This window comes from Anneissia japonica, unplaced genomic scaffold (assembly GCF_011630105.1).
Source record: "Anneissia japonica isolate Jap-2015-1 unplaced genomic scaffold, ASM1163010v1 scaffold285020_len34504_cov116, whole genome shotgun sequence".
NCBI lineage: Eukaryota > Metazoa > Echinodermata > Crinoidea > Comatulida > Comatulidae > Anneissia > Anneissia japonica.
The window spans coordinates 8,268-25,748 of NW_022747427.1; the positions used below are offsets into that span (position 1 = coordinate 8,268).

The following is a 17,481-nucleotide window of genomic DNA, read 5'->3' on the forward strand; positions in this document are numbered from 1 at the left end:
CCCCCCCATATAGAAAACAATACGACATAGGGCTTATTTTATTTATTATGTAGGCCGCACATGTGTGTTCAAAACTAAATATAAACATTTTCATCATGTTTTTGTTTATTACAAACATATTCTTTCACCATCAATACACAATGATGCCCTTCTTTTACTTAAAACGATCAATCTTTAAATGTTCTTTCTATTTGAGTCGGAACTATTATGGGTTCATTTAATTTAGAAGGCAAAGGAGGATAAGCACAAGTTCTCACCCTCAAAAATGCGCGCGATGAGCGCAATTTTTTTTTTTTTTTTGAGCTTAGGTTTTATGTTATATTTATTACAAATATATTCTTTCACCATCATTACACATTGAGGTCTTTTAGGTAAAACGATCTATCTTTTTTTATTTTCCTTCTTGAGTCTGGAACTATCATGTGTTTAAATAACTTAGAAGTCTAACGCCAAACCCCCCCCCCCCCCCAAAAAAAAATGCGTGCGATGCGCACAAGAAATCTTTGTGTTTTTAATTCTAATTTTGTCAGAATTTATCAAAACTCCCATGTGCAATTTTTAGATGAAATTGGCCTACTATAACGATAAATGCGAGCGGTGCAGTGGCAGTGGCTGAATTTTGTATTCTTATTTTAAAAGAGTTAACATTGCACAACAAGACCTAACCCATATCAGTGTAGTCTCATTTAAAACTAGAAAAGATCCAACAACGTGTCACACGGATTTGCTTTTCCCTTCAAAATATTCCTTAGAAGCAATGATTGGATATACTAACATTTGTTCATCTTGAGAAAATATTTAATTTAATTTCCTTTTATTGCCTGTGTTTCTTTATGGTGTGAATCGCATTGACCCGCATTCTTGTTCAATTCAATATACATTTATTTAATCAATGGAAAAAATAATAATGGAAAAACATAACAAAAATCATTAAATTTAAATAACATAACTCTATTGACAAGGATCAAGTTAAAGAAGCAGTTAAGCTTGTCTCAATTGACCCTTACAAAAAGAGTACAAAGTAGAAAAACAAAAAGCCCAAAATAATTGCAGTACATACGTACATACGTACATACACACACATTCCCCCACCCCCACAAAATACACAAAATCGGTACAAACAGTGCTTTATATATACATATACTGTACATACATATTATGCATACATGTACGTGCAACCATACACACATACACACACACAGGCCTACATACACACACACATACACACACCCATACATACACGCACACACGAAAAAATAATACTCACCATACTGGCAATCTTATGTTAGAGCACTAATTTGTTATGATATACAGTTCTTAATTTGTTTTCCTCTTTACCCTCTGAGCTTAAAAAATATTTTTCAACAATCATAAAATCTTTCTTTCCCACTTAAGTAACAATTACAGGCAAACGAATGACAAACAGTTTCATATCTGTGAGTTCATATTGATTATCTTTTTTCTTGTTATTGGCCTGTTAATACATTTTTTATATAACTTAATATATGTAAGAGTAATTATAAGAGTAATTTTATCCCATTTTAATGGATTTTATGTTTATGTTTCTCAACCAGGTTAGAGAGCCACTGGTCAGTATTTAAGCATACTTTTTGGTAATCCTGTTTTGTCGATTTACGAAACCTTCATTGTTTCGTGTGTGTATTTTTATAGAGACAACATATATGAAATGAACTAATCATGAACATGCATTTTAAGCACATTCAATGGACTTCCTTAGCAAAAATATTGAATGGTCGTGGTTGTGCGGAAGAGTCCATTGTGTTTTTTTGTGGCATAAGAAACTATTGGATGGCGAAATTATAACTGTTTTAATTATTTTCGTTTATACATATAGGATTAAAATACAACATTGCATACCTTGCCAGCATGCATTTAAAGTTATAAAATATTATCATCAAGTAATGATGTCAACTTCTAAAATTAACAAACTGGAGTTTTTAGGAAGGTGTAACTGGATTGTTTTGTAGAGATTACTTGAAAGTGATCATACCATATCTATTAAAATTGAACCGTTGTTTCTGTTGTTCTTGTTCAGAAGTCAATCAGTTATCGAGTGGTCAGCAGCATTAATACATTTTCAATAATAAGTATTTTAACGAAATGATGGTTGAGTTTTCAATTAGTATGACATGAGTACATACATTAGACAACATTCCAAAGTTTCCAATCCTGTATTTTGTTGTCTGTAATCTACAGAAATAAGTAGGAAGTTCTCAGCGGTATTCGACAATTAAGACTAGGTACTGACACGACTAAATTTTAATGAATGGTGAATGCGAAATGCCTCTACAGCAGCAATTACGGTCATTTGTTAGAAAAGTGTAATTTGGTATTAAAGCATAGACAAAATTTTCACAGGAGACGCAATGCTCGATGTGCACTTAGAAGTGGTGCAAATGGTTGGTCTAATCCTGTTTACCGGTTCTGAATATACACACAGAATATCTGTCCTTTGACTTATACATGCATATTTCATAACATTTTTTATCCAAACTTTCTGTTAATGTGATGCTAGTGTTTCATCTTAGTTTTCAAAAAGCAATAAAATGTATTCATGTTAGTAGAGATTTAAATATAAACAATAAAATACATGAGTATCACTTTATTATATTTTGTGGAATAAATATACACTAGATTCCTGTGAAATTATGTACTTGATGAGTTAAGCTGTTTAAGTCTAACTGTATTTATTTTTTTAAATTAACGGAATGATACTGTTTAATTTAATTGTAAGCGTTAATATAACAATAACAGTAATATAACAAAATATTTTTTGATTTGCATTAATAGTTCAGAGTCGGGTTGTAAGTCAGAAACGCCTCAACCTATGCCGTTAACTTTCAGCTCTAATTTGAGACTTTCCACGCACATAGTCCAATTGCTAGCCAAATTATGGACTTTAAAGAACCTAATGCATCTTTCAGAAAAGTAGGGAATCACCGTGGGTTTACTTCAGTACAGCCCCTGTCGCTCTGGAAGAATGAGCCTGACTCTAGTTGATATCGTATTCTTTGACTAAAACCATATGCGAATTTGGAAAATGGCAGTGCAAGTTTCAGGAAAGACATATAACAAAATACCTACTCGTTCTCTTCGCTCTCACTTGGTGAAGGTTTAAACATAATTCGATCACTCATATTTAATTCGTATACGACGATAACGTTAATATTCCAAGAATTACTATGTTACTATAGACTGATAATGGTCAGCTAATTTTTGAATCTCATGTCACTTTGAATCTGCAATGTTTGTTGTTCTATGTTATGTGTCTGTGATAGATACAGAGCAACAATATAAATTTGACTAACAATAAAAAAAAAATCATTCATGCAAAAAGAGATATCAATGACGTCAAAACCGACGTATAAATTTTAATAATCATATACTGGGAAAAATGAATAACCACTTCTTTCTCGCAGTTTTAAAACATTCAAAAATCTGTATATTTTAACCAAATAACAGGGAAAAAGAAGAGTATATAATATATCTCGTTATATAAGACTAGGTTAGAGAAAGAGTAATAATTTGATTGAGCTTTAATAGAAAATAAAATGTGTAATAGTATCAACTTAAAACTTCCAATTCGATGGAGTAAGTGCTTGTACTTTCAGGAAGGATTTAGATATCTAAAAACATTTATTTGAATAGGAAGTATAAATACATATTCTGCATACTAATTATTCTAATTACACTTCTGCTGTCAAAAGAATATCTGTTTTAAGAAAGGGAAAATGCATTTTTAGATATCAGAGCATGGTGCACATTCATTTCATCATATTTTGAAGTTTCTGCGACAGCCGCATTTAACATAAAAATTTGTAGATTTTGAGTGCTAATTGCATATACTAAACATTCGAGAACTTGCACCAATTGTAAACGTTAAATTTCTGTAAATAATTTGGCAGTAGTCTTTGTAGGGCAAAACAACTTTTAGGTTTTTTTTTGTATAATCCACGGAACATACACAATTTTAATTATTTTTTTCAAATTTTCCTCCACAGTGAATAAGCAAGTATTTGATAATGTGAGATGTGCACAATTAATTAACTTTATATTTAAAACTTCAAAATTGTTTTGACTAAGAGTATATTATGCTTGATGCTGATCTTCGTTATGATATTGCAAGATACTGTAGAAAAACCTTTTTTACGACATATAAAATAGAATTTCTGTTTACATTATTGGTATATATTATATATTGAGGATACATGTAAGTGATAGCCTGATGAGGTAGAGAAGACGCATTAGACTATAATTCATAACAACTCTATAGTGTGATTTGCTATAGTAACCAATATAGGTTTAGCCAATAATCGAGTCCTACATGTCGTCACCATCATAAATAGCATCATAATTACCGCAACCACTATTACCAGCCTCGTCGTCATCATCAGCATAGTCACCATTAACATCATAAGAGGACGACCAACAACATTATGGATAATGGACTTAAGGAATGGACTGGACAAGGACTGGCGATAGCATCATCGTCTGCTGCTGATTGGGAGTGTTGCGCAATTTGCGTTATCGGACTAAAGAGAGAGAGGCATTATCATTACCACCACCACCACTTATCGAAGTCTTTGTGTCAAATTTTTTTATTTTTTGCCAATTATGTATATGTATTTAAATGACATTTTTAAACTTATTATGAAAATTATTATTGTAAATTAGTATTGAAGATGTTAAATTTAAGCAAAGCAACAAGGAGCCATATTTTGATTTTTTTTTACATTACATTTCGAAAATTATTATTGTGAGATATACTATAATAATTTAATTAGTATTAACGAACTTAAAGTTAAACAATGCTTTATTCAAATATTGTTAATAGCTTTGTGAATCTACCTTTTTATCCTTTATGTATGTTTACACATATCCATACCATATTATATGCTTTCCTATATATAATTATTTGGGTATGCTCTTATAGGCCTACAAGTAACCATTTGGCTTATCTGTAGTTTATTTATCTGTAGTTCCAGGTTCATTTTGTTGGTTCATTCCTCATTACAAGTGCACGAATCAGCTAACTTGTTTCCCTTTTACTGTTTTCATGCTAGGTAGAAGTCATGTCAATCAATCAATCTGAAAATTTAAAAAATTATAACATATCAATGAAGATCACTTTATTAAGTTTAAAAGACACGCGATTTACACCGTTCCAATGATACAATGCTATAAATATTTTTTTGTGGTAAAACAGTATTGTTTTATTTTTGTCTCATTTTTAATAAATAACATATCTTAAAAGTTTAATCAGCATATTATCTTGGAATTGATTTTTATTTTGTTTTCTTAATTAATTTTACAATGCGAGTGTTATGTCTGTGGGTATTATTAATGAGAGGGTGATTTGAAGTTGGGATCCTTTTGGAATAATATGTAAGGCTAATTTACAGTAGGCTAATAATATAAATCAATAATAGCAGTGCTCGAATAAGCAACAATGATGTAAAGATCGTATGAGGCATAGCATATCATTGGGTGCGTGCCCATCATGCAGATGGGCTTTGGGGCGGTTGGCACTTAAACACTTTCTGGTGTACTTAATCACAATGTAAAGTATTCACATTTTATTCCACTATGGATTAAGCAACGTTTCCAATACAATACGATTATGTATAATATTTCTATCGTAGTATTTTAATGTTCATGTTTGCTTAAATGAACGTTAATGCATCATTTGGATGCACATGTATTACGTGTATGCTATTTGGTTTACAATAAGTCATTGTGTTAGATAAGCCTTTAGGGGCAGCACAGTACATTAGATGACTATCAGTACTACTGTACGTTGTAAAATTTGTCGTTATTAAAATGACATATTATCATCATATACATGAGTGCTTGATAACGACTCTTATTTTGCGTAGCGTGGGCTTGGGTGTCTGTCGTGTGATGCAAAGTTCCTTATCAATTGTCAAAAAAGCGCCTCTGTCTGTAGCTGCTGAATTCGCAATCTCTGACTCTCAAGGCGAGTGTCATACCACTTGACCACAGTGGCCGTTGGTATATCGCACATTATTTAATATGCTTAAGAAAGTCTAAGAAATTCAATTGAACTTTTGGGTTTAGCTAAAATGGTATCTTTATACGTGTACAATTAAATAAATAAGTTACTTAGCTAATTGTTGCAATGCTATAATATTTGAAATATGATTATCATATCTCGGTATTTCATAGAATAACGCAAGTACTTACATTACGCTATTCCCCTTTTACTCTGATAACCAAGTTGATAGTTGTTTTATAATGTCACTAATCCGCAGTACTCCATTGTGTGGTCATCTTCGAGAGTTGTACCACGGAATGTTAATGGTGATACATTCACCTTATATTGTTCATATATATTACGTTTAAGTTCCGATACTGTCGTTTCTGGATAAACATCAAACTTTTTACTCCCTATATTTGGAAGTGCCACACTTACTTGAAAACTGAAGGTGTAAAGATACGATAAATATTACTGACATAGATCTTTTCAGCATTCTTGAGTTTTTGGTCTGAGTCTAGTTAAACCAAGAATTAAAATTCATACTTGTGTACAATTGTCAGCATTTGTTGAATGTACTTAAATTATTTAAAATATTTTATTATTATTAGATAGCTATTGTTCATTTTTAAGAAATAAGGCCTCTCTAATAAATATAAACAGTTGATGTTGCATTTTATTTATGCTACAGGTATTGATAATAACCACTGACCAAATACATGCAAACAATCTGTTCACCATTTTAATAGGTTGATAGGATTTATCAGGAATGGTTGATAGGATTTATAGTACGTTAAAACGTATTGTGTATTTGCTTTGAAAAGACCGTTTGATTAACTTATTTAATGTCCTTTCCAAATAATAGTGGTTACTAGCAGCAATATTATCAACTTTTTTTAATGAAACTTAGTTTGTGATTCGGATGACCGGTTAACACTACTATACCGTTCACCCTCCAATTGGAGACTAATTAGATAGCAAACGCCAAGGCAACCAAGTATTTAAGGTGCCGAATGTGGTCTTGAATTTGAGGGCACATTGTATATTGACTATACTTTAGCTTATCTCAGCCCCACCCCAACTTGACGCAGGGTTCCCGGAACGCCTTCCTCAGCGGCGAGTGCGAAGCACAAATCAGGGCCAAAAGTGGAAAGTGAAATTTGGATATGGTTTCGTAGTCAGATTTGCGAGAAAAAATTCAGCTACCCGTATTTCTCGACTGAGACGTCAGTGGCAGTATGGCAAGGAGATTGTGCAACCCTTAATTCGTATTAAGGGAATTTACGCCCAGAAACCTTGTAGCTATTAATATTTTGGTTATAATAGAAAATATTCATTTTTTGGTGACGTCACACTCACAATATATTTAGCATGCATACGTTATAAGCTAGATTACGTCACTTTTTCCTGGTAAGGCAAACTATCCTGGCGTGCTTTTTTCATGGATAAACAAACACTACTGCTTTGCACATGGATGCCTTGTCCTAGCTAGGGATACAAGAGCCGCATTGTTAGCATTGTATAATGCGTACAAGGTACCTCTGCAACTGAATAATTTTTTTAAATTTTAATTTATTTTATTTCGAAAGTGTACTTTCTATCACATATTATTGCACTGTCTAGTGAGACCTGGGCCTAGCCCTAGTATTATTATGTATGCTTCATCGTCATCCGCTACACAGTACATCAGTAGCGCCCTCTAGATGTGTATAAGAGAACAGTACAGACGTTTGCTGGGCTACAACGTGATTGAACCTTCCTTGTTCATGTATTGGCATATACTAATGCTAGCTAACAATATTGGCATATTTTTAGCTAACCATGTGTGTATTTCGTTTGCATCCCTTCTTGGAAAGAGGGAACTTCTCCCCTCTTGGAAAGAGAGAACTTCGAAATAATTGTCTCCATATCTTCGCTAATTAAATTAATCACCGTAATTTAGCTTACACTTATGAATTTAGCAAGCGCTTAAAATGTACAATAATCATTTCACTACCCGACAGACTCCGAACTTTATTCATTTGGCCTACATACTAGTTTCATCTTGCTGTACTATACTCCAACATCACTGGCGTATGGTAACAACCAACTGATGCAGACCATTTCCGGTCACACATTACTCTCCATAACACAGCACCCCCTAGTTCCGTCACCTCTGGGTGAGGCTTATATCAAGTTTGTTGTTTAATGTCCTGGTTGGGTTTAATCTGCAGTATACCAACGGTCCCTGTGGTCAAATGGGGCTTGTGAATGTCTATTAAAAGTATATAAAACTTACCGACGCCTTGGATTTGCACTTGGTTCGTAATATTGGCTCATATTTGATTTGATAAGTAAAGGTTCAGTAAGTCTTAGATATAATGTCGAAGCTAGAATCGCTTGTTCAACTTGTCAATAAACGATTGGTAGATAATCTCTAGCTTGTAACTTATATTTGCTAGACTTCTGAAAATCCCAGTGACAGCACCGCACCGCGCATTAATATTGAAGGCTGATATACATATATTATTATAACAATCACAAGTAAACAGTAGTTATCCAATAAGTGTCTGATGATAGGTACTTTGTTGACAATATCGAATACTTTTCAGTAAATTAGAACAGTGTTTCAAAGCTGAATAAAACTCCTCATTTGACGTTAAGTGTGGAGATAAAGAGTATTGTCTAAGTTTTCTAAAATTTCCTTAACAAAGAAACAGGTAAATTTTTTGAAATAAATTCCTTGATAATTGAACCAAAAAGTCATATATTTATTCAAAAAACGCACACATCTTAGAAATAACACAAAAGATTTAATTGAAAAATGTTCGGATTAAAAATAATCCATTATCAATACAGAACTAAAAAATAAAGGAAACTCCAAAAAACGAAAATAAAAGCACCTATTAATATATTTCAAATTTTTCAGTTAATTTGTTAACAGAAACATAGGCAAGGGATGATATACAAGTAAGCACTTAAAACACCTTTTTCTACATTGTCAAGAAGAGGAATCTGTGGGTGCGAAAAATTCCTCAATCCTGGACATTCTGCTGTCAATGCAGACGTTAAGGTCGCATCCAATATATACTAGGCCTATCGGGGTTGTTTTTACCCTCACCCACCCCCACCCTCTAAGGAATGACTTAGTGTTGTTAGAAAGTTCTGGTTCTATTTCTAGCTGTTTACATACGCTTACATTTTAAGTGTTGTTTTGCTTTTTAAATATCTATCGAGATCCAGCCACTGTTTTCCCCACGGAATTCTGATGTTTCAGTATTCTGCTGTTTATTGTACATATTTCTTTAAACACCTGAAATTAGTCTAATCATCCTTTTTAAAAATATATCTCCAGGACCCTAAGTTGTCCACTTGTGTTTATATTTCGTTCACATTCAAAAGTAGCTATGGTGTGGAAACAATACTGTCCGTCTGGAAGTGAGCATCTCCTTAATGTTGGCAATGATGACGTCTGCAGAATTTTATGTCGTGTATTCAAAAGTCGAACTGTTATGAGAAAGAACAAGGATGTCTTTACTCACATTGTTTGTCAAAATTTGGAAATATTATATAAAATTAAATTACTATATTATATTTCAGTCATTGAAGGACCCACAATTATACCTCTAGAGGTATAATTGAACAAGTAAATTAATTAGCAATAATTTTGCAAATAACATATATCTGTCTGGTTTAATGAAATAACATTATCAGTTTTAATGTTATATTTTTTTATTAAAAGAATCAGTTTTTAGTAAGAAAATTAAGTTATTAACTAAGCAAAACTCAATCATCTATTATTATAATGTATAAATTCATACATAATTTTAGTAAATAAGGCAGTCAGACTTGACCATAAAAAATATACGAAAACTGCGTCAAATTTTTTACTTTGTAATCGGGTAGTACATTATACATTTAGCATTTTAGTTGGCAGCATTATTTACTAAATATTAAACATAAATATTTCCTATTACGTAATTTACTTTTACGTGATTCTGAGATATAGCAAATCTCTCAAAGTGAACTAGTGCTTCTAAAAAAAGTTGTATAATAATGTCTGGTTTTTATCGTTGTACCTTTTAGTTGCTGAATCGTGCCTTTTTATTTAATTGTGTAACTTTTCAGTTTTAGATAAAGATTATGATAATAATAAATGTGATGATGATAATCATCATCATGATGATAATGATGATGGTGATGATGATGTTGTTAATGTTGACGTGATGCTTGTTATACTCCCTGTACTTTGGTAGGTGGTGTTAGTTAAATAAACTGGTAGTTGATTTTTGAATGACTTCGTATGTTGATGATGTGTTAATGATTGTATGTGCAAACATTTAAATTGTTTCATGATGCAGCCTAGGTGTATCGTCGTAGTATTTACCTTTAAGCAAAGTGCGCTAATAAAGCTATGACAATCGCCACAATGACCAAGCAGGCGATTGCAATAAGGCAGTAGCAGCATATATCCTTTTCACTGAAACGAAATGACAAGGTTTAAGCTATATTATTATACAAACAAAATGTACAATCTCTATATTTGTATAACTTCAATTATAACTGTGTTAAGTTTTTGTATGAAAATTGTCTTTCAACCACCACAGTAGGCCGAAGCGCACCATTCAGATTATTAGTCTAACTTCATGCATTGCTACAGCAATTAGGCCTTTTATAATACACTTTTGGTGGGTAGTCAACGTTCTACAACTAAAAACGAAAATGATTTACACATTTTACTGAATTATATCCGATGAGTGGGGTCTGTTTAATATGACGTGTTTTAATCATACAAAATACGAATAGGTCCTATTTTTGTTCACTGTAGACAAACTTTCCTAGGCACTAGGCTCTTAAAATTTACAAGACAATTAGAAGCGTATACTTACTTTGGTGATGGTTGATATCTGGACTGCCCACTCATTTTGTGTATGTATGTCTTTAATAGATATTCTGTTATACAGTGAATCGGAGGTAAACGTACTGTATTTTTAAGAATAATAGTTTATTTTAAAGCATTTTATCTACTTGTTGCTAATTGAAATTAGATTTAAGAATGTCCACACGTCAAACTCATCATCTACATGAAGAACACACGCAAATAGAATAGAACACGCGTAGTGATATATCGTTTGTCATCCATCCCTTGTCTTTATGCTAATGCAGATTCATTAGCAAATAAAATGTCAGACTCCAGATTATTTTTAAGTGATATGGACCCAACACCTTTAATGATTGGTATAACTGAGGTAAAACCAAAAAATAGTAGGTTCCCAATTTCACTGGTCGAATTCAATATTGATGACGAATATGAAATGTTTCATTGTAACTTAGATTTAGTTGTTGGTAAAGGAACGCTTCTCTACATTCATAGGGACTTAAACCCAAAAGTGTGGTCCAATGAAATAGTCGACATTTTCAGGGAGTCAACTTTGATATATATTGGATTTTGTGAAAATGATAAGTTGCTAGTTGGATGTGTGTATAGAAGTCCCAATAGTGATATAGATATTAACTTAAAACTACAGAACCTACTGAGTAACATTAACAATATCGACTTCAGTCATATTTTAATAATGGGGGATTTTAACTATCCAGATATTGAATGGAATTACTGGACATCAGTCAGTATACAGTCAACAATGTTCATTGAATCGTTGAGAAATAGTTTTTTGTTCCAACACGTGACCCTATCCCACTCGTACTAGAATTGGCCAGGAATCTAATTTTCTAGACTTAATTCTAACCAATGTCCAAGAGATGATTACAGATTTGGCTATTCTTTCGCCATTAGGAAAGAGTGACCATGCATTGATTAGATTTAGATGCTGCTGTTATGTAGATTTGTAGTATATATTGTTATACTAAGGGTAATTATCATGAAATGCGAAATGCTATTTTTCGGAATTGGTGGGGGGGGGGGGGGGAATTTAGTGAAATTTAGTGATTACGGTAATCATACTGAGGTTCTTTGGAATAGATTTAGTACCATGTTAAGTTTTGCCATTACTCAATATATCCCTAAGAAAGTATTAAATAATTCTAACAGTAAGTTTAAAGTACCAGTAAGTAGAGACATCATTGCCAAGGTTAAAAAAGAAACATAGGTGTTGGCAGAGGTAAGTGGAAACTAAGGATGAAAACAAACATTATAATATACCAAACTTAGAAATCAGGTCAGATCCCTTACAAGAAATTGTCATAAAAAATGGAAAAGGATATTGCTCTCCAAGCTAAGTCAAACCCTAAAATGTTCTGGAGTTATTCAAATTCTAAAATTAAATTGAAAAAAGGTATCCCAGATTTAATTGTTAATGGCGACTTACAGAATCCAATATGTACAAAAACTGATTCTGAAAAGGCGGGGGTTCTAGCTACATGTTTCAATAGTTTTTTTTAAATATATATATAAAAGAGAATACTGTTATTGATATGCCTAGAATAGCAGCAATGCAAATGGATTCAATTCAATTCAATTCAATAATTCAATTCAAATTTTCCAAGTCACCGGGTAGTGATGGTTTCCCTCCAAGGATATTGTATGAGGTAGCCAATGTTATTTCTGAGCCACTCAGCATAATTTTAAAATTGTCTTTAAAAACAGGGACATTACCAGAACGATGGAAACAGGGCAACGTTACAGCCCTATTTAAAAAAAAAGTAATAAATCACTTCCAACAAACTATCGTCCAGTGAGTTTAACGTCTGTAATTTGTAAGGTATTAGAGTCTATATATTAGACACAGATGGATGAGTCATTTAAAGGATAATAATTTACTATCGGACAAGCAGTTTGGTTTTATACCTGTGCGTTCCACGATTAGTTATTGAAAGCTATGAACCATTGGACTGGAATTCTTTACCAAGGTGGAAAGGTTGACGTAATATACATGGACTTTGCAAAAGCCTTTGATAAAGTACCACATAAAACACTTATAGAGAAACTTGAGAGTTACGGGATACGGGAGCAAGTAAGTGCTTGGATCTAATCTTTTTTGTCTAACAGAACTCAAAGAGTCGTAAATGGTCATTCATCATCTTGGTTGGATGTTGTAAGTGGCATACCACAAGGCAGTGTTTTGGGGTTTCTTCGTTTTGTATTTTATATTAACGACTTGCCAGGATGTGTTAATTCAGAGGTTTTCCTTTTTGCTGATGACACTAAACTATATCGAGATGTGTCTGGATTTAGGAATCATTTGCAATTGCAAAGCGATCTTGAGAGTCTGATGAAATGGTCATCAACTTGGTTATTAAAATTTAAAACAAGAATTCCAGGATCAACAAACTTGGATCTGGACATAGAGGAGATTATTCCTGCGTCAAGTACATCACCTAAGTAAACCTAAGTAAGTAATAAAACAATACTAATACGGAATCCTGTTATGTATGCACTAATATGTGACAAGCGTTCATACACAGTGAGATTAGAGCAGGCAGCATTTAGGGTCACCTTTTCAATTGACCTGTCCGTACATTAATCCCTTTCTTTGTTTATCAAACCTTAATCTGACCCAACAATTAATACTTTTTGAATTACCGCTCTGCCTTTCTGCGCATGCTCAGCTTATCTCAATCAATTGTATTTCTATGTTTCTTAGTCATTAGGCAATTTTATCTGAAGAGTGTCACACAATGTGTGTGGCACGAAACTAAGTAGTAATAAAATATCTTTATTATACTTTCCCAAATACCAATAAATTTAAATTACTAATGTGTGATGCTAGCCTAATAAATGAAGTTTCGAAATATATATATATTTAAGTTATATAAGAAGAACAAATGGTTTAGTAACACAAACCGTATAAATGATATCTAACAAATATAAGGGCCTGAGACCTGTATATAATTTGAAATAAAGTCCTCGAAAGAGGACTAAATGAATGAATAAAATATCTAATCAAATCTACTGTTGAACTTCGCTTTATTAAGTTTAACTTCTATTGATTACAGAATTGGTTTAATCACAAATCGTAGCTTGTAAAATTAACACACTGGAATACAATTATTACACTAAATCTACAAACCAAGAAGACAATAACATGAATAACTATAAATATATATTTGAGCAATAGAGTTTTTAAAAGTAACTAAATGATAGCCAATAGGGTTGTTTAATTATTTGTTGTCTAATTTACTAATCAGTCAATGTTATGTTCAAAACGCTTCAAAATCTAGAAGACTGTTAAATGTGTTTTCTGTATTTTATTTAAAAAAAAAACCAAGTTAACACAATTGGGGCAGTTTGTAACAAAGATGAGTGGTGCTTTGACGAAAAAAACGCATTGGCCATCAGAATGAAGTTTCCGTTTATGAAAATTCAGAAGTTTATTGACGAAAATAATGTGCAAGAAGATGACTCATGTGGAGGAAGATCAGCGACGCACGGAGATCCGCCGATGACTTTCTTGGTAAGTGAGGGGATTTTTATAAAATCTTTTACAGCACGACATAGTATAGTGCATAATGCAAAAATACAATAAGATTTTACATCATAGTTGTTTTATATAAACAGTATAGTCGACGAAAGTTGTTCTGTTGCTTTTTATGAATCTATCGTGTCCACGCACGCCAAACCGCTATAATCAGCCCCGCAACTGCAACCACTACTCCACCAACAATTATAAGTGCTCCACCATTGGCTCCACCACCATTTCTACCTCCGTCACTGAAATAACGAAAATTTTCGAAAGATTAGTAAATGAGTTATCATTTTTTCTGCTTAATAGCGTTAGCTTAATATTATTGCAAACGTTTATAATAGTATAAATTCATGGTAAAAATGGCACCTAAAAGAAAGTACACTTAATTTGATGGTAATTGGTCTTTACTTTTCCCATGCATTTTATATGTAATAAATATATAATACAGCGGAAGCGTATCTGATGTAAAACGTACTTTTGACAAAACTCACTGTTTATTATCACAGTAGGCCTAGTTCTATTAACGTTAGTGTCTAAAAATCTTATTTCAAAAGCATCCCCTTTCTATAAAGAATAGAAGAAAATTCGTGTTTGTAAAATTTATTTTTTTTGTTCCTGAATTTTCGGTGGGGTATGAGGGCTATTACGGCCTTAGTGGAGTAACGTCCCTACCCCAGAATGCATAGTTCGGTTAGGGTACGGGTATGCGGGTCCAGATACAGGGACTCATTTGTAATTAACGCAATACGTGTCTTCAACCAAAATGCCAAACGAAAATAAGTGATTTTAATTAGCTTGCAATGCGAATTTTACATTTTAAAATGTTTTAAATGAATCTGATTATTAATTATTTTAAATTGTTAAAATACTTTTCAAATTTTAGTCACTGTTGTCCTTCTGGTGTGTTTTAATGTCTTTACAATGTTTTTTTTTTATGATTCATGTTCTTTGCCAGTGGAAAAAGAATTTCCATTTTACTTGTGTTTTAATGGACAAATAAAGTCTGATTTGATTTGATTTGATTTGACTTAAGACCTTATTGGAGTAACGTCCCGAAAGCCAGAATGCATTGTTTGGTTAGGTTTCTTTTATGTTGTTGAGAGAACTTTAAATGTACCAATAAATTTCCTTTTGCAGACGTAATAAAATATTTCATAAAGAATATATAGTATAGTTTGCTTGTTTGTTTGTTTTTATTTCGAGATCGTCTGTTGTCTATGCAGACGCTTTAACCAACTTGGCCATTGAGGCATCGTTAGGAATTAAAATTCGATTAAAACAACACATGCTGCACACTCATCTTCATATGGTAATTGAACAGTCCTAGTTTTAACTAATTCATTCCAAAGGTATAAAGTCTTGGGCTCGATCCTCAACCGAATAACGACGAAATTGTCCTCAATTTTGCCAGAAAATCAGACAGCAAGTGAGGAAGAAACTAGGATATTGCAATCGCAAAAAAAAAAGAGAGAAAGAGAAGATCAACTGGACGTAACAGGCATGTAACAATGTTAGAGCATTATTTTTCGTTCGAGCCTCTTAAGAATCGTTACCGTAATGTTTTTGTTTGGGGCCCAGAACGATGAAAACTATGTCGTTTTTGACTTGTCGTCGCAGTAGTAAAAATCATAGCAATGTAACAAACGTTTAATTTACCTACCAGAACCAGGACGTTAGAAATTCGAATTTTCACGTCGATAGGAAACTAGATTTAATTTTTTATTTTTTTTAAATTTTTTAGCAATGCAGTTAAAATAACTCAGCATCTTTCTAACTCCACTAGTCGTCTGGACGATAAAGATTTGCAAAGAATTGTCATGATTGTTTTTAGCAAACAAATGGGGCCTATTGTTCTGTTTAATTGGATTCATTTGAGCAACTGGCGCATCCTCTATAAATCAGCTTTAGAGGCTAAATTATGATGGATTTTCATTTTTTCAGCACTGGTCAGTCTCCAGTCTTAATTCTAGGGAGAGTGATGTGCTTGCAGCTCTTTTGTCGGGGCAGTTTCTCATTTTACGCGGGTACTGTATTGCAGCCAACAAAACAGGGGTGGCGCCAGGATTTGCCCGACGGGCAGGGCCAAAGTCTCCGACGGGGGACCGATGCCTCCGACGAGGGGTCAGATTTCCCCAACGAAAGAAAATTGGGCGTAATCTGGCTTCGAATAAAAGGTAACGAAAGTCCCAACAATTTTGACAATCTGGGGATTTTAGGGCTTAATTAATCGATTTTAGAGTCTACTAATATGTAGAATATACATATATTTTTTTTTTCTTCCCGATGACTTGTGCTTTTTTCTTTTGCCAGCCCTTCCCGACGGGGCCTACTTCCGGGACCCCCACTGGCGCCACCCCTGCAAGAGAACTGTACAAGAAGATGCGGTACCTTATACATCTTGCTTCTAATTTTATGAGGATTTTGGATGTTTATTGAAGAATATTTAATGGTCAACAACATATTGAATTAGCATAAACTATGATATCTTTGGCTAAGCTCACACATTAGCAGGATATTTTGTGTATAGTATGCAGGAGTTGGATAATGATTTGCAGTGCCGAATGTTATCAATATTATATAAATTTTTTTATTAACAACAACTTCACTCCCTAAAGCAACTCCCACACTATCACGACCTATATGCACTGCGATCAGTATGCGACCGACACGGACCAGTGTGAGAGTTGCTATGAGCAACTTTCTCGTTTAGAAGAGAGGGTCGGCGATGGTCGCGGAGTTTTCAATATGTTAAAAAAATATAGGCCTAGTGGTCGGTACTGGTTGCCAGGTCATACTTCCGGTCAGTTACGGCCATAGGTTGGTACAGTCGAATTTTTAGGTCGCGATAATGTGAAACAGGCTTTAGCCTCAATAAGAGTATTGGATAATAAGGCATCGGTCAATTCTGTAATTGCGAAGTGTATTTGTTATTTGATGTAAAGGAAATAAAAACAAATTATATTAAAATTAATAATTACTACTAATATCTGAAATAATATAGAATGATTATTTGTAATGCATTTGGAAGGCGCAACATAATATCATGGTGCAAGGACAACAAAA

At 33.2% G+C, this 17,481-nt stretch overlaps 2 long non-coding RNA genes across 2 annotated transcripts; both read right to left on the reverse strand.

Moving 5' to 3' along the window:
- Positions 1–874: 874 nt before the first annotated feature.
- On the reverse strand, positions 875–8,437 carry LOC117120483. Its single transcript, XR_004447365.1, has 3 exons — positions 8,295–8,437; positions 6,226–6,461; positions 875–5,109 (listed from the first exon to the last, which is right to left on the reverse strand). It is a non-coding gene; the product is annotated as an uncharacterized LOC117120483 (long non-coding RNA).
- A 390-nt stretch (positions 8,438–8,827) lies between these two features.
- On the reverse strand, positions 8,828–11,692 carry LOC117120484. The gene is made up of 3 exons (XR_004447366.1): positions 10,885–11,692; positions 10,383–10,475; positions 8,828–9,502 (listed from the first exon to the last, which is right to left on the reverse strand). It is a non-coding gene; the product is annotated as an uncharacterized LOC117120484 (long non-coding RNA).
- Between the last annotated feature and the right edge of the window lie 5,789 nt (positions 11,693–17,481).